The 18,279-nt window shown below is 56.3% G+C and overlaps 1 protein-coding gene across 1 annotated transcript in view; it reads left to right on the top strand.

Annotated features, from left to right (window-relative positions):
* DPYD (dihydropyrimidine dehydrogenase) overlaps nt 1-18,279 on the top strand; it is a 323,607-nt gene that overhangs the window by 121,860 nt on the left and 183,468 nt on the right. The gene's annotated exons all lie outside the window — the stretch shown is intronic.

Raw genomic sequence — 18,279 nt, 5'->3', positions numbered from 1 at the left:
GTTTGAAGTCACGTGTACCTGTCTCTCGTGGATTTTAATTCGGGCATCAGTGCGATACTGGAAAGGGTTTTCTGACCACGCGGTGATGGGTATTAAACTCCCAGATAAGACCGACGGTCAGCACTCGCTGTCCCCATTGCTCCTGGCCCCCCGGCCCAGGAAGGCGAGGTGGGCGGGACACTCATCGCTCACCTCGTCCAGTCCAGAGAGCACCCACAGCTTAAACACTACGGAAGCGGCCGTGTCCTTTAGTGGTCGCGCCGCGTGAGGTCTTACCTGTCTCCACGCTCGTCACTGTCCTCTGGTGTCCAGCTGCATGTGCACGGGGCTCACGCCCCCACCCCTGGCCGAGGACCCCAGGGGCTCGGTGTGCGCACGGCGTCCTGGGGTCTGGTCCACGTGGGAAGGGGCCCCGGCTGCGCGCCCTTGAGTTGGACTTGACATCGCGACTCGGGGCTCGCACCGTCAGTGGCCGAGGTGAGTGGGGAATGAACTGCACGTCCTGGGTGAGACCGATTTCTGCAGGTGCACAAGGCGTGAGAACTCGCGGTGTCAACGCCGGGTGACCCTGCCTGCCGTGCAGGGTCGAGTCCGCGTGTGGTTTTGGGTGAGAAAAGAGCAGCAGAAGGTGACGTTTCTTCAGTCTTTCTTGATACAGTTTTACTTGGGAAACCTGCTGATGCATTCAGTCCTAACTGGTAGTTAGTAATAATTAGTGTAGAAGAATGTGTGGACCTACTGGCTAGGAGAAGATTATCACTATTTAAGCCAGCCTTGTCCTTAGGCAAAGAAAATAACAGAGAACAAACACGCCCCATTAAGCACACGCTCTGCGCTGGGTCGTCTCACGGGGAGCGATAGCGGGCGTGATCGTGGCGCGAAGGTCACGTCTGTCCTCCTCCGGCCGCTGTGCCGGACACTGCGAGCCGGTGGAGTCAGGGAAACGGAGGGAACCCTGACGAGTGAGAAAAACCGGTGCGTGGAATACATGCTTTGTGAATACATTTATGTTGAAATAGCTGAAGGCAGGTTCTTTCTCAAAAACAGTATTGGCTGCACAGTTAGAAATCCTTTGATGAAACCAAGTATAAAAATAGAACACACTGAGCTCAGCTATAGAATATCACTAATCGATTGTTTGCAGTGTTGTGCAGTATTGATAATGTATTTGCCTTTGTTTCAATTCACCCTCGAGCAGTGACTTGGAAGCCAGAACCAAATGTTGAATCCCCCTGGGGAAACGGAGTCTCTCTGATCGCATTTGAGGACGTTGGTTACAGTATTTTAAAGTTTTTATGTGGGAGACAAACAGAGGTCGCTACTGGAGTACTACTGAAAAATTGTAGCCAAAAGTAAAGGGAAAAGAAGTGTTTGCTTTGAATTTGCTGTTTCCTTCGCTTGCAAAAACTTACTTCTGATTCATTGGAGACATCTGTCTTTTCTCTGCTGGTGACAGGCACGGGTTTGGGATGCCACCTCCTTCTGTCACCTGGCAGTGGCCGCCTTTATGAAGGTCGCCGACAGAAATCAGCGTGGACGCGGATGTCCTGCCGAACCTCTAATCTGTGTCTGACCTCTCCCTTCGGGGGTCTGGGGCGCCGGTTCGGACGGAGACTCAGGAACAAACGCAACCTCAGTTTGGTGCAGACACACACGGTGGGGGGGGGGGTGGGGGAGCTCTCTGACACTCACCGGGATGGTGGGAGAGACAGAAGGTTTGTGCAAAGGCCATTTCCAGCGCCTTCGCTTGAGCGCGGTGACCGAACCCATGATGCCGCCTCGGCGTCACGGAACACCAATGCCAAAAGCGGTGATTCCCCACACGTGATGGCGCGGGGGCGGCCCGTGGGTTTTCTAGAGAGCTGCTGTTCTTCTGGCTTCTCAGATGGCCCCGACCCGTGGCTACGCCTGCTGTGAATGTGGGATTGTCTTTTGAGCCTCTGCGCGTCCCCGTTGACGAAGTGGGGCGGGCGCAACTCGGCCGGATGCACACACGGTCGCCCCGCAGCCCCTCCCTGCAGATGCCCGTTCACACGGTGTATGTGGTGTATGTGCCACGCCATCGTGTGCGTGGCGTTACCGCGCAGCCATGTGCAGGAGCCTGGGTACAGTGTGTACACCAACCCTAGACTCTGCGGCTCGAAGGATATTAAAATTCAGAGTCTTGACATTTGAAATGTGGACGCTCTTCCCGTGACAGAGGTTATTCCGCGGTGCTTTGTTATCACATGAAACATTAACACTTCTCACAGCACCACCGTGATGAGGCACACCTTGCGGAGCCTGCACCTGACAAAGAAAGGAAGCGCTCGCCAGGGAGTTCGGGGAAGATTAGGGCCCCGGCCGCGCAGCTGCTGGGGGTGGGGTGAGCCTGCCCCCCGGCCCTGGGGCCCCCGTTGTCCCCGAGGACTGACAACCGAACGTTGCCCTGATTCCCACCGCAGACACGGGTGGGTGGGCACCGCTTCCCTTCCTCCTTGTTTTCGGAGGCGCTCGGAGAACACTTTTGATTTCCATCCCATATACATATATATTTTTTTTTATACTCCCGGCATTTGCCAAGGCCGCAGCGAGGTCTGATTCGCTGCCGCCACGGCAGGCCCCCACCCCCCGCCCCCCGCCGGAACGCCAGGGGAGACCTCCGCAAACAGAAACGCTGTCACTCCGTGCTGTGCAGTCTCCAAGAAACCCGCGTGTGCTTCTTCAGGGAGGCCCGTGATCGGCGTTTTAATGTCAGGTATAAAAAGATCCGTGTTTGCCTTTGTGTTAAATAACATCGGAGGTGGCTTTTATGCGCTGTGCTCTTCCTTGTCCAAGTCAGTCGTGCCTACCGCGTCCCGAAACCCCGGCCTGCTTTTTCTTGAGCTTCTGCGTGGGCTCTCGGATGAGGGTCTTTAAAATGCCATCACAAAAAGTATTTCAATGTAAGTATAAGTCACGTTTCTATAAATAATGTATTGCGTTCAAGTTTAAATTTTAAAAAGTTGGAAGGGAAATCGATCTGTCAAGCTCAGTTTAGGCCGAGCTGTCACGACAGAGCAGGGACAGGCTCCGTCTACCTGGGGACGCTGGAGGCCGTGCAGCGGCCGCTGGAACTAACCCCCCCCCCCCCCCCCCCCCCCGGCCAGCGCGCGGCTGTGCGGAGAGGGAGGCCAGACCCCCTGTGTCTGTCGGCTGTGCCGCAGCGTTCTCCTTCCCTCGTAGCTGCGTGCTCTAGCCCGCGGGTCCGGGCACCCCACTGCGGGCTGCACGCGCCGCGGTCCCCCCCAGCCGGGCTCCGGGTCCTGAACCAAGCAGGTGTCAGTGCTCTCGCCTGAACGCCGGTGCTTTATCAGCCCCTAAACCAGAGTCAGCCGCAGCAGGCGTTCGTTGTGCTTATAGGCCGTGTACAGGCATCAGCGTAAACGAGATCGGCTTCTAGTAAGAGAAGGGATGCACACATTTTATTTTGATCGTGTCCGGTGACTGGGCAAATAGGTGTACCCATGACGAGTCTCTCTCGACACAAACCACCAGGAGCGAAACGCAGAGAAATACTGAAGGTGCTTCGTTATTTCTTTGGGGTCAAAGTGTTGGTGGTGGCTGTTCTCCTCACACGCAGCCTTACACCACACCCCCGTTCAGAGTGCAGGAAGAGTTTGGTAAATGCTTCGGGAGTATCCGCGGTGCGAATGAATCAGTAAGCGGACGGGCAGGTTTGGGGCGGCAGCACGTGGAGGGCTGCCTTTCAGCCTCGCGCCCAGCCGGTCCCCGCGGGAAATGCCGTTGAAGGCGCCGGTCCCAGCCAAGGGAGGAAAGGCCGGCTCGAACTCTTCGTATCCTGTGTTGCTTTCCGGAGTATATTTAGGCGTCCGGGTCTGAAAATGAAAATGTCAGTGGGATTTCTAAATGCATGGGCTGTATATGAAGACTGAGGTTGTTGGGTGAGTCTTAAAGATGCAGAGAATTTTTGAAGAGACAGAGTAAGTATTGCACAGTTTTAGGAAGGGACATCAACAGTATCTCCAAGGTCGGGTGTCAACAGCCGAGACGGAAGAAGTGGACCCTGTTCTCGAGCACTGTGGGCGGCGGCAGGGATGCACTGGGTCCTCCAGGGCACAGTGCTGGCCCGGCCTGGGAACAGTCTTTTAGAAACACCTGCCCTTCGCTGACCGCACATTGCCCCCCCCCCCCCCGCCCCGTGTTCCCTCGTCCCGCCCTCCGGGATGTCACGGCATCAGGTGGCCCAACGTGTTCCCGTAAGTGAATGGTTGACCTTCAGGTAGGGTGCTTTTTCTCCCTCCTCTTCAAGGACAGAAACACCCTGGAGAGAGGCCAGCAGGCATGGGGAGGCGGCGCTGTCGGGGGAGGAGTCTGAACTGCGAGACCCCAGCGCCCGTCCGGAGCTGCCCCGAGATCACCTTCCGGAACCTGTTTAATGCCGTAGGTGGTGGGGGCTGTAGTAGTTATTCTAGATACACACGTATCGGCCATCGATCGAGTACTTACCACTTACAGCCACCGCCGGGTGTGCTTTGTAAGTCAGCCGTGGAACCTTCACCACATCCCTGTAAGGCAGTTGTGTTCTTCCCGGTGATGAGTGGGCTGAGGAGCTCGAGGGAGGTGCCTGGGACTGCGAGGGACGGTCATTGATTTGCTCCCAGTCACGTCCACGGGCCGCGTGGCTGAGCTCACGTGGGCAGCTCTGCTTCCTACGGCACCCGTGGTCGGCTGGAGGGGCGCCCAGGGGCAGGGAAGGGGCCGCACTCGCTTCTGGACGCTCCGCAGGAGTGGCTGAAACTGGGGCGAGGGCTGAGCCCCCCACGCTCGCGCTCTCCACAGTCTCCTCCTCTGGGAGAGTCGCTGGGGCTCGCGCACAGGCAGCAAGTGCCCTGGCGGGGCGGTGTGGGGGGAGGGGCACAGGAGAGGAAGCTGCAGGGCGGTCGAGAGGCAGACTCTGAAGTCACACGCTGTCACTTCCACCAGACGCTCTCTGGGCCGGAGCCAGTGACAAGGTGTAAGACGCACGCTCTGTCTCAGAAGTAGATGCACACCCTCTGCTTGTCCAGGGGACCAACAGCCAGACCGCGGCCCACGGGGACGACGGGGACGAGAGTGTAGCACAGAAGGGTGGTCCCCACCCCGGCTGCCGCCATTCACTCCCCTTCCACGTGCAGCACATACAGCCCCTTTCTCGTCTGCCCCGAAGGGGAGGGACAGGGAGGCAGAGAGGATTTTCGCGTCTGCCTTCTGGGAACCCGTCGTCGTCAGAGCCGGTCCCCTCCCGGGCCGCTCTGCGGCAGCCACACCGGCCCTGGTTCAGGTCCTCGGCCCGGCGGCCCCTCCCTCGGCCGGGCTGGGGTTTGCTGGGCCTGGAGGGTCCTCCCCTGGTCTTCACGGGCCGCCCCGCTCCTCAGGGTCCTCAGAGAGGTCTGCGGGCCCCCCGCCGCGCCCTCTTTCGGAACTTCGTTTCTCTGGTGGTTCCCCCTCACGGCGCTCATCACCCCGTGAGGTTAGTGTGTACTTGACCACTTCTGCGTCCACTTGTTGATTTTTCCGCCTCCGCCTCGAGGAGTGGACTCCACAGGAGGAGGGGTGCCGTCCTTCTTGCCCGCTGTGGCACGCCCAGGCCAGGCACCACGTCTGGCAGACCAGAAGGGCACGGGGCATGCTCATTAGGTGAACGGGTGAGTATGGGACTCAGACTTGAACTTCAGTTCCCAGCGATGACAGCTCCTCAGGTGCAGGGAGACAGCTCCGGGTCCTCACGGCAAGCCTTGCCCTTTTGTTTTTCTAAATAGCTGTGTTTTCCTCCCGGAGTAAGATGTGCAGCCCTTTCCCCTGTAGGCTGTCCGTTCTCCCGCGTGGGTTTCAAGGCACCCGTTTCAGTCCGCATGAGCTTAATTGGGAGGAAGTTGCCCATCAACCAGCGAGAACTCAGGAGTCGCGTTGTCAGGCCGAGAAATGCTAAAAATAATATTTGGACTTGTTAAGGAACATTTCACAAACATGTTACATAATATTTTGGAGCCTGGTTAAGACTATTTGGATTATTATACAAAAATATCACAATTACTCTTGCAACATGTTTTAGAAGGCCTTATTAGCAATAAAGATCTGGATGTTTTTTCAAGAGAAAATGAAACATTCCTTTTGCCATCGAGTCTCTCCGTCGCCTTGCCGCGGAAGTGCAGGGGACGGCAAACGAACAACCGTCCCATGTGGCGGCGTCTCCTCTGCCACAGCCCGAGTTTCGGATTCGGTCTGTAGTTCATTTCCATTTACTGAGCAGTGGCACCTGTGCACAAAAGCAAGGAGTCATAATTATGTAAACATACTCAGTGTCCTCTTCTGGGATTTTTTAAAAAGATTTTTTAAAATTTATTTTTTCAGAGAGAGAGAGGGAAGGAGAGATACATCAATGTATGGTTGCCTCTCGCACGCCCCCTACTGGGGACCTAGCCTGAAACCCAGGAATGTGCCCTGACTGGGAATCGAACCAGCAACCCTTTGGTTCTCAGGCGGGCGCTCAGTCCCTCCGGGAGACTTGGGAGTGTTAAAACTACAGATGATTTCCGTGTGGGAGTAGCTGGACTCTTCACCTGGTTGGGTGCGTTCATCGTGATGCGGCTCTCCCGTGGAGGTTTCGCCCACCGCTCACTCCGAGGCCGTTCTGCCGTCCGCCCCCCGAAGCGTGCTGGTCGCGTCAGCAGCAAAAGCAGGTGCGTGTGCACTTGCGGAACCGAAGCTAAAGCTTGCAGACTAGAGAGCAATGAAAAGCACGCCCGGTGTGTCTCCCAAGTTCTGACGAGTCGCCATGGGTAGCCATGCCTGGGATACGACGTGGTGGTTCCGCAGGAGACGTGCACCATGCTCCCGCACCCAGGTGGGCACTGGTGCGCTTCCAGCGCCCGCTGCGAGCCCCTCCGCTGCAGCCCGCCCGCGCGGGTCTAACCAGGTGCGTGATCACAGCTGTTTCGGTGGGCCTCTTTTTTTTTTCTTTTTGACCTTTCATTTCACATTTTGGGCTCGTTGACTGTGAGGCAGACCAGTCAATTTTCCAATAGAATTCCGTCCTCACTTCTTTTCCGTGTCAGGCTGTGATTTCACACTTGTTAATTAGTTAATCATTTTGGTAGTGTGGACAAGGGGAGGCTCAGACAGATCTTTTTAATAATATAAATTGATGTGTACAGTTTGATCTGGGGTGGCTGGTAGAAGAGCCTGGCTTGTCATGGAAAAGGTCCCTTACTCAGTTCTCTCTTGTTTGTTTTTTAGCCGTTAGTGTCGAGGTTAATGGAAAATTCTCCTGATTATGGCTAAAGGAAGTTTCCTTAAAGTGTAGTCCTGCCATTTAGAAAACGGATTCAACCCTTTTCCCGTCTCACGTAACTCTTTTGCAGATTTTAAATTTAGCTGGTTAAAAATATCCGTATCCTGAGCGTGTTTGGACGGCACCGTCTCTGGTTAAAGTGAGCGTGGCTGGAACGCCGGTGTGTCCTCCTGGCTTTCGCCGGCTCCTTCCTGAGTGTTCATGAGGTCTGTGCTCACTACTACCAGAGACGCTCTTTGCCCTTCCTTAAAGACTTTCAGTACCACACCCCGAGATGACCTCGCTGTCCGTTTTTTATTAAAGACACACATTTTGTGGGGAGACGTTCGGTTTCAAAATCGCAGTTGTCTGTCGCTGCTCTTCCTCCTGACCGGCCGGGGGCTGCAGGCTGCACCGCCACTGTCTCCCCAGCGGGGCGGGCCCCGGGGCTCGGGGCAGCGACCGGCTCCTCGGAGAAGCCTGCAGCGGAACTGCCTTGGTGGGCCCCGGCCAGCTGTGCCCCCAGCCCCCTCCATCCCCCACCCCAGGCCTTCCCTGGCTGCATCTCCACCAGAACTCGGTCCTCTGCCCTTTCCGTCCTCCTCCCCCTCCCTGCTCGTCAGGAAGTTTTCCACCACCTCCCACGTGTCTGGAGCAACTCATCCTTGCTTTTCTGCCACATTCGCCCTCAACTGAAGTTAAAATTCACCTAAAAACGTCACCGAGCCGTGTCGTTGATGAGCCTGGTGGTGCCCCGAGAACCAACACGAGAACCCACAAGGGAGCGTGCAGGAGGCGTGAGGGGCTGTTTCCCCCTCAGTTTCAAATTGTGGTTTTTACGGCCAGTCACACCAGCTGTTGTTACTTGAGTGCCACGGCCGTGTCCCTGTGTTCGGAAGCGAGTGTGGGGGCCGTCTCAACTTCCTGAGAACCACGCCCACCAGGAAACGACGCGGACCTCCGCACACTCACTCGTGCCAGGGGCCAGGGGGCCGCACGCCTGCTGTGCCTTTCTCGCAGTGTGCTGCTGATGCTCAGTGTGAATGTCTGAAAACTGAAACATGTAAAGATGACGTGTAATGTGTGAAGCACCAGGTCAGTGAGAGCAGCAGTGACTGTGGTCACAGCCTGCGTGCCACACCGCCGCGTTCACCGTGTTGTCACCGTCTGTCGGAGGGAGACGTTTGCTCTCCCCTCACCCTTCCCTGGGAAGGGCCCTCCATACCAGCTGCGCCCACCGCCACGCCCATCACTTCTCCCTGGACCCCTCCCCGCCCCCTCTCTCTACTGAGAGCCACCCAGGCCCCCTCTCCTGCGCCCTGGGTCCACCCCACGCTGTCTCTCACAAGGGAAGTCCCGCCGTGTCCCTGCTTTGCTTAAAACCCTCCAGTGGCTGCCCACCGCCCCCACGAGACCCGATGTCCCAGTCCCAGCTCCTGAGCCACGTGGCTCCTGCCTGTCTCCCGATGGCATCTCCCTCCAGTGTCGTGTCCCAGGGGGGCCCCAGCCCCAGGTCTTCCCCGGGCACTCCAGCCGCCCCCGACTTCACACCCGTGGCCTCCCAGGGTGGCTTCGCCTGGAATTGGGGGTTCTTCCCTCCAAAGGGAAACTAGAGAAAATCGCTGCTGATGGGAAGGGGTAAATGATATGAACAGAGTTCTGCTGTGATGAGAGGTTTACGTGTAGCGTTGAAGCTCACTGGATGCCAGAACAGGCGGATGACAACGAACCCGTGAAACGGTTCAGCAACGGTCACACAGCCTTCCCTTCTTGCTCCTTTCCGTTCACAGAAGGTTCGGCGATTTTTCAAATCATTCAGTATAATTCATCCTTGAAAATATTTCTGGAAAGGGAAAAAGATAAGGACTCGCTTTTCCTTATGGCTGTTGAAGTCTCCCTCGTCCCCAGTCTCGGAACCCTCAGAAAGTAGGAGGGGCTGTCGAGCGGCCGGAGTCCCCAGTGGGCTTTACGTGACGTACACGCGAGCTTAGAGGAAAACGTCCTAAACGTGCTCCTCCATGAAAAATGAGTAGGTGTTCGTGTAAATATGAAAGTACCAGTTGTGGTCCCTGGTTGCTGAACCTCTTCGGAGTTCTCGCTGCAAACCAGGAAATGCCCCCCCCGCCCTGGAGTGCCTGCCGCCCTCTCGGGTGGGATTTGTGTCTCCGGCGGTTCTTAGTGTCCAGGGGACTTAGTCAAGGAGATGTGCACACAGACAGAAATGCACGCCCCTTCCCAAGTGCCCCACCCCAAGAGTTCAATCCGAAGAGGGCCACGTGAAGACACGTCGACTCAAACGCGTGCCGAGCAGCAGCCGGTCCTGCTCCAGCGGGTGTCCCTGGAGCAGGCACCGAGCGTGTGCTCCGTGCCGGCGGCCCGTCTGCGGAACAGACAAGTTCACAAACAGCTCGATGCCTGGACGGGCTGCACATTGACTTTGTCCTGTGCCATCCCCTGTTACCCGCCTTCCGTCCGGTGCCGGGCCGCGGAGCGCCGAGGGTGTGTCGGAATGCGGGGAGACGGAACGGCTGTCACAGCAGTCAATAAGATCTGAGAGGTGTTGACTAATTGCCTGCTAATTACACAGTAAATTGTCTAATTAAGCTGATGGTTAATTAGGGTGCGCTCGCACAGCAGTCTGGTGGAATGTGTGTCTGGTGTCTGGGAAGCAGCCTGGGTAATTGGCGCGCTGGTAGCCTTGGCAGAGAGCGGGCTGGAAGGCTCGCTGCCGCGGATGACGGCGGAGGCTCGGGCGGAAACAAAGGCGTCGCCAGTTCTGGGCTGAAGGTTTCGTGTCGGCTCCGCGGCTGCTCTGACGTGAGCGACTGGCAGACGCGTCTGCAGCCGGAGCGAGTGGGGAAGGAGCTCAAACTGTGCTTCTGCGTGGAGGCCGGGCAGCGCCCGCGGCGCCTGGGTCAGCTCTGGTGCGCAATATCACGTTTCGTGACACGCACTTGGTGGTGCTGGCACAGGGACGCCTGGTTTTCCAGTCCTCACCCGGAGACACGTTTGTTGATTTGCTAGAGAGAGAGGGAGGGAGGGAGGGAGGGAGACAGGGAGGGCGGGCTGCTGCCCCAGTGCGCACCCCGCCCGGGGCTGATGCTGCCACGGCTGAGCTACCCCCAGGGCTGGGTTCTTCTCCGAACACATGTTGTGTCTGGTATTCATGTACAAAAAAAAAAAAAAAAAGATAATCTCATGCTTCTAAGGAAAATGCCTCTTTTATAAAAATATAAGAAGATTAATATGACTGATTAGAAGACATAAAAACGTTGAGTTCATTTTTTAATTTTGAACTGATGCATCACCCTCTGCTACAACATATTAGACATGATACAGGATGTTTGGGTAATACTTCAAAGAAATAAAGAAACTTTCCTTGTAACGAGAGAATTTTAGGTTTATCCTCTACCAGGGGTCCCCAGCCCCCAGGGCTGTGGTCTGGTAAGGTGCTGGCCCGCGGCCTGTTAGGAGCCAGGCTGCACGGCCGGAGGCGAGCTGCAGGCCAGCGGGCAAAGCTGCCCTGGCATTGCCGCCCGAGCTCCGCCTCCTGCCTCCTGTCCCCCTCCCTTCACCCCCAGGCCCTGGAGAAGATTGTCTTCCCCGAAAACCGGTCCCTGGTGCCAAAAAGGTAGGGAGGGGACTGCTGATACAGACAATTTGCTGTGCAGTCGGCTTTTGCTTTCAATGCAGTGAAACGTGAGAGCAGGATATGTCAACGCCTCACTGAGTGTCCCTCCTTCCTGAGTGGATGTGGGTGCGTCTGAGGGCTTCATCTGAAAGACTCGAGGCCTTTGAGCACGGAAGGCTGAGGACTTTGCTCTGTCCGTGCACCTTAGCGCCAGGGCACCTGAGCTCTGCTCACAGGGTCGTTGGTGGCTGAGACCCACAGGTGGGAATCCACCCTGTAAACAGAGTACGCTGGCCCCCCGAGGAGCGCGGGCCCTTCACGGGGAAGGTGGGCGCACGCCCAGCGCCCCTTCGTGGGCGGCCGGGACACTCAGGACCGCCTCCACCCCCATGTGCGCCAGGTCCTGGCGCTCTCGGAGGGGCTGGAAACGAGACTTGGGGTAAGACAATGCGCTGCAGTTGAAACAAAAGGCCGTGGGCACCAGGAACCTCGGACGCACACCTCTGTGTTCATAAAGCAAGATGCGATTTTCAGCGTGTGAAAGGCAGGTTTCTAAGAGGCGAGAAGGCCTTAATACGATCACAGCACTCCTACCTGTTTTGCTGCTTTCTTAACAAACAGAGTGTGTGCCTGTGTGTGGCTGGGCAGGGACGTGTGTGTTTGTCCCCGCCGCTCTCCCTGGAGGATTTGGGTCTGTGTGTGTCCTGCGTGCTTTTCAGTAGCACGGGAGAAATACACACACACTCTCCAAGTGTCTTTGCGTTGGCAGTAACCTTGGAGATACATGTGCGGCCAACAAAAATATTTGCTGTCTTAACAGAAAGGTGTTTTTCAACCCACTTTAAAGCAATACGTTATAAAGTCACAAATATTTTTTTAGAAAGGTGTAAAATAACAATAATCTTTATTTTGAGAATAAAGCAAAACATATTCATTTCATTTAGAGACTTAGGCTATAAAGCCTTGGAAGATTTATAAAGAAATTATACAAAATAGAAGGAAAATGAACTTACCAAAGGAATGGGAGGCTAAACCCTGAAATCGCCTCTTTAAAAGCACTCCTCCTGAGGGAGAAGGACCAGGCGGGGGTCGGCGTAGCCGCTCCAGATATCCTGTATTTTGATCTTCTCGGTTTTTCATTTTATTCCTCAGAGACAGGACATAAATGCTTTTTATCACTTGTTGTAAGTAACAGAAGTTGGCATAAAAAATCAGGTAGGTCTGTCTATGACTGCATTTAAAGGGAAGGGACATTTTTTTTTTACCAAACAGATTTAAGAAATTTTTTTTTAGGTTGACACACACATTTCATTTTTTTTCTGTTGAGTTAAAATGTGGGTAGTTTCCATTAATATGTAGCTATTACAAGAAAAATGTTATGTATCCTGAGATCCTGCCATCATCTGCTAAGAACTTCTTGTAACACTTTATGCTTCACTCTTTAAACAAACATATATGTGCCCTAGGCATGTGCATGTGAGAGACATGGAATCAGTTTCTTTTTTAGTTTCTTAGAAAGTTTCATCCCTGCAATTTAAAGATACAAGAGCAAAGAAATACGGTATTTAGCAACCTTAGCCATCCACCCCACTCTAGACTTATTTTGCTTCCCTTTACAATTTACATTATGTAAAATTCACTCTTTTAAAAATACACGTCTCCATGGTGTCTCGTATATTCGAGGGATGTGTGGGTCTCATTATCTAATGGGTTTCAGAACGTTCCCGTCACGCCAAAAAAGACCCCACACCCACTGGCAGCCTCCCGACTGCCCACACCCCACAGCCCGGGACGTCGCTAATTTGTATTCATGTCCCTGGATGCGCCTGTTTGGACCTTTTGTGCAAATGGCATCACAGAATACGTGACCTCATGTGTCTGGTTCTCTTACTGGACATGGTATTTTCAGAGAGCATCCATGTTGTAGCATGCATCCATGTCGTAGCATGAACATCCATATTGTATGCATCTATGTTGTGGTATGAGCATCCATGTTGCATGAGCATCCATGTTGTGGCACAAACATCCGTGTTGTATGAATGTCCATGTTGTAGCATGAGCATCCATGTTGCAGTGTGCATCAACATGTCGCTCCTTTTTGTGGGTGTTTTACATTGTGTTTATCCATTCATTGGCTCTTGGATATTTGGGTTTTCCCTACTTCTTGCCCATTACAAGTGGTGTCCTGTTGAATTTTGAGGTACACATTTTTTTGAGTGGATGTGTGTGAGTTCTCTGGAGAAGGCACCCAGGAGAGGAGTGGTTGGGTGAGGCAGCGACTCCCTGTTTCTCCCTTTGGTGAGCTGCACCCAGTCCCCAGCCCGCCGGCAGTGTGTAAGGTCAGGATCTCCTCACGCGCTCACCTGCGCTGCGTGCGGGCTTCTCCGTGATGGCCATCGGGAAGAGTGGGAGGGAAGGGGCTTCTCAGTGTGGCGTTGACTCTAGTGTCATCGGCGGCTAGAGTAGTGAAGACACGCGGTCCCAGCGGTTGCCTTCATATCCTTAATCACGTGTCACCGTGACAACCAGTGGGTATCGAGTCTACCCCTTGTCGTCCCTCCATCTGGTTCCAGAGTGTGTGGGCATCAGTCGAGCCTGGCCAGGCCCCTGGAGGCCGGCCCGAGAAAGTCAGGGGCGGAGTCTGGGGCGGGGTGGAGGCTATCTGGGGAGCGCAGCCGGTTTGCTGCGGGGCGGGGGGGGGGGGGGGGGGGGGGGGGGGGCTCCTGCCTTGGCACATGCTCAGAGTAGTCTCTTCCTGCTGGGTAATTCTCTCGGCTCACGGGGATGCGGAAGCATCCGTGCCACGCTGGGAGCACAGCGTACTGAACTGGAGGCCTGAGGAGAGGCAGTCGCTGGCGCAGGCGAGACCGTGACTCCGGGACTCCAAGTCGGATGTGTCCGCTGTGCCTGGTCAGTGCACCGGCAGATCCGGCAGCGGCGACGCTGAGCGCTGCACAGACGGTCCTGGGCACCTGCTCGGTCTGAGAGCTCTGCTTGCAGGTGAGGGGACTTAAGTCAACCACCGGTTTTGTTCCAGTTTGTGTAGGTGGCCACAGGGCCTTCTCAGACCTCGAGCTGCGTCGTCTCTCGTACGTAACTGGATTGTCTCTGCAGCTCTTTGTTCACCGTCGTGGTCGTGGACGGTGGGAGGCGGCTCCGTTACCTGGCTGAGTGAGCGCTGCACGTGGGCTGGGGATGGGGCGCGGAGGCCCTGACTCCCTGGCGCCTGCAGGTGCACAGGCCTGGGCAAGAGATGCCCTCGACCGGGCTCACGGCCGGAGCAGAGCGAGCCTACGGAACAGGTGCAGAGGAAACTGAAGGCGGGTGGGGGGTGGGGGGTGGGCATAGCCGTCGTGTTAAATTAAAGACGTGCGGAATATACACAGGCCACTCCCCTGGGCTGGCAGGTGGCCCCCTCCACACCTGAGTTCCCGCCTCGGGGAAGCAAACCCCACGGGGCCGGTTTGCTGGAAGGTGCATTTTCCATGTGCTCACACAGAGATGGTCACTGACAGATCCCAGGAGCAGGAGGGGGCATGGGGAGTCTGGGGAGGGACAGTCCTCTGTCCTGGGCGTGGGGGACAGGCGCTGAGAACAGGGCAAAGCAGCAGCCACAGTGTGCCGGGGTGGGAGCCACTCTGCACAAGCTCAGCTCTCACCAGCCGTCACTCCGGCCAAGGCAAAGCCGGGGACTCGGGCCGGAACCCTAAGCCCAGGTCCTGGTCCCAGTGTCCGGGTGTGGGCCTGTGCAGGGTGGAGATGCTGTGAGGTGCCTGGCAGCAAGCAGCTCAGAACCGCTCTTCTGTCGCCGTGGCAACCGGGGGCCCCGAGCTGCCCAGGGAGGAAGCGGGGGGCAGGAGCAGCTTCGGCTCCCTGCGGCGGCTGGTCCCCCGACACCTGGGCCGCAGTGGGGGTGTCTGTGTGCTGTGCCCCACGAGGCAGGACTTCTCCCCCGAATCCAGAGGCAGCGTCAGTGGCGGTTTTTACTCTCCAACTGTAATTACTTCAGATATTTGAAAAGGAAAAGGTCATCCTAATACAGGAGCCGCCGTTATTAAACTTGAACTGAAAATGTTAATAATTTTCCAGATGAGGTACTAATGTAGAGTTCTAAAGTTTGAACTCTATTTAATTATTCTAAAATTAAATCTAAAACCAACATCTAAAGGGGAAAAGTTAAATAACAGAGCAGGATGTTAAATCAATATGATTAATTAACTTGATATAAATAACTTGGGCATTGCTGTGTTTATCTGTGAATCATTTCCTGAGGCCCCAGCTGCAGAAGAAAATCTTAATAACGGCGACGATGACAATGACAGTGTCGCCCTGCCCCCCAGCTGAGGTGTCGTGACAGATTCTTAACCAGCCGCCTCGGGGCATTGCACGCACTGCAGTGCGGGTGCAACGGTAGCACAATCAGTAATGATAAAAGCAGCCGTGGAACACACCCTTTAGGCGCAGCCCAGAAAGGGAAGTTTGGTGAAACCACGCGGCCTCCCGTGGATCAAGCACCAGCGGGCTTCATGCACGGAAGCCCACACACTCCCCTTTGGACCGGTCATTGCCGGCGGGAGAGGGCGGGGATGGACGCCGGGACACAGGCAGGGGGCGCACTTTCGCGATCGATTAGTTGGGGAAACTGCTCTGGCTTCCTTCCCCGTTGCTCCCGCCCCCTCCTCTCAGATGGCGCACTGGCCACTCCTGTGGCGTCGGTCACAAAATCCAGGTCGTACGCAGATGTCTCCGGCCCCTACACCGACGCCCGCCACCCAAGGCCTCGTTGGCACCCAGACCGAGGCAAGAACCCCTCGCGGTTGTCTGGAGGGCCTGACCTCCATGGTCTCTCCCGACAGAGGCCAGCGCACTTATTTCCAACCAACGTGTCTCCCCACGGTGTGTCCGGGCACGTGCACCCCCCGCCCCGCCCCCGCAGGAGCCAGCTGGCACCCCTCGGCTGCCCTGCAGGACCCTCTGTCGCCTGGCCCCAAACGCAGCTGCTGCTCCTGCTCTTCAGCCCTCATTCCCTCCCACCTTTGCGCAAACAGGCAGTTTGACAAAGGAAGTCCTAAGAATGTTTTAAGTTTAAGTGCTGCGTCGCAACCTTGCGCAGTTTCTCAGACCCCACACGTCCTCGTTACGAGCTGGTCTTCAGCGTGCTCGTGCCCGTGGGCTCCAGCCCGCGCACGCCCCGCCGATGCGTCCTGCGCGCCCCCTGCAGGCTCCGCCGCGGCCCTAGCCCCCAGCCCCCAGCCCCTGGGTCTGCAGCGAGCTCGGCTCCCCGAGCCCTGCCCACATCTTGCCCATCAGGAACTTCAGCCGCCCTCAGGAGTCCATCAGGATGTCTCTCTCCCTCAGCATTGTGTTCCCATGAGCCTCTGGGGCTCTGGAGCCGGCTGCGTTAATAGGAGGAAGACAGACAGACGCTGCGGGGGGTTGCAGCTCTGCCACCAACACGCTAGGTCGCCTTGTGAAGTGAGGTCGGCGACGCGGTCTGCCAGCTCCTCTCAGCTCTGCCGTGCTAACTGTTTAATTTAATTGGAGCGGTTTTATTTTCCTGTGCAGTTCATTATCCAAAAACCAGACCAGCGTTGGGTATCCATTTGCCATTGTGCATATGTTATATATTAGGCATTCAGAAAGCCACAGAGATGAAGATTTTATTCATTTATTTCTAGAGAGAAAAGGGAGGGAGAAAAAGAGGGAGAGAAACATCAGTGTGTGGTTGCCTCTCGTGCGCCCCCTACTGGGGACCTGGTCCACAACCCCAGCATGTGTCCTGACTGGGAATCAAACCAGCGACCCTTTGGTTCACAGGCCAGTGCTCAATCCACTGAGCCACACCAGCCAGGGCAATTTTCTTTGTTTCTACTAGAAGCTCAGTGCGGTTGATGCCGGGATCCCCACTGCGTGGGTAAACTGAGGCTCCCCAGTCTCCGGGTTCCTGTTCCCTGCGTCCTCCTCACTCGCAGACCGGCGCCATGAGCGCAGCAGACACTCCGCAGGGCTGAGCTCCGCTCGTCCATTGTAGGGTTTCTTTCACGTGGAAATGCATGACCTGCCAGGTGACAGAAGTCCATCTGTAGTATTTTCTGGGCATCATTTGGTTGCACGTTGCATTTAAGTGGCTGTTCGTCTTCAGAGAAGAATGAAAACCTTGGTGGGAGACTGGCCCCTGTCTGACTTCCTTGTGTTACGGGGCCAGCTCTCCCCCTGCAGGCCCCCAGCCCCCGGGGAACCTCAGCCCAGGAAGGCTTTTGTGTCTCGGGGGGTCACAACCCCCAGTTCTTGACAAAAACGCCCCCACCCCGGTGTTCACCAAGGCTACTGACAAGGCGACAGCAGGTTCATGTCAAGGGCCTGCAGGAGCGCCGATGACCCTGGACTCGCGCCTTCATTTCTTAATGTTCTTAAACCTTAGGGATGATTTCAGGAGCAGCGGTATCACTGCGCGGCGTTAGTCCCGGGGACCGCCGCGCCGCCCCCCCCCCCCCCCAGCCCAGCACCGCATTCATGGGGGGTGGGGGGCCCGCATTACAGTCGACGCTGAGACCACGCAGCCTCCTTGGCGTTGCGCCCCGTGTTCGCATTTGCTGCAACCGTCTCGGCACAGCGCGCTCCTCCACTCTCTGCAGGGGAGGGCGCCACGCCCGGCGGAGAAGCGCGTTTTTCAGGAGCCCTGAAACGAAGTTGTCGGTGCTGAGAGACGTTCTGCCCCGGACCAGGGAGGGGGGCAGAGATCAAACCGGGGAGCCCCGCCACTCCGAGGAGGCGGCTCCGCGCGGGGTTTCCTCCTCGGTCAGCGCGTCGCCTGCAGGGGGCGCTGGCGCTTCCACTCCGAGCCGCGCCAGGGTCTGCCTGGGAGCAGCGGACGGGCTCCCGCTGCGGCCGGCTTTATCGATCTTTTCGAATATTGAAGCAGTATTTCAAGTGGATTCTGCCAGAGACACTCCTGGGCGGGGGGTTTCAAAGGTAACTTGGTGTCCGAAAGCCTGTGTATTTCAAAGACTTGCGGTCCTTTGCATTTCTTCAGACTCGGGTTGATTGGAGTAAGATGGTTATTGGCTTCAGGGCTGTCGCAGCAGATCGTCGCTGCGTGCGCGTGAAACAGGCGCTTGCAGCCTGCGCCCTCGGCGATGCGCGGTGCACGGTGCGCGTGCGGACTGCGGTGCACTGGCGAGGTAGATCTTCCTTCGGAAACAAAGCCGGTTGTGAAATGAAGGAAAACATACTGTGGTTTGCGTGCATAGGAGGTCACGTAGGAGGCCAGGAGTCTAGGCGAGAGCTAGCTAACTTGCCGTGATGGAGCAAGCACGGCGCGGTCCTGTAAGCGTGGATTTTAATGGAGCGCCTCGGA

Source organism: Phyllostomus discolor, chromosome 14, assembly GCF_004126475.2.
Source record: "Phyllostomus discolor isolate MPI-MPIP mPhyDis1 chromosome 14, mPhyDis1.pri.v3, whole genome shotgun sequence".
In the NCBI taxonomy this organism is placed as follows: Eukaryota; Metazoa; Chordata; class Mammalia; order Chiroptera; family Phyllostomidae; genus Phyllostomus; species Phyllostomus discolor.
Note: the sequence above shows the minus strand (reverse complement) of the source record. Positions and strands in the feature narration are given on the sequence as shown.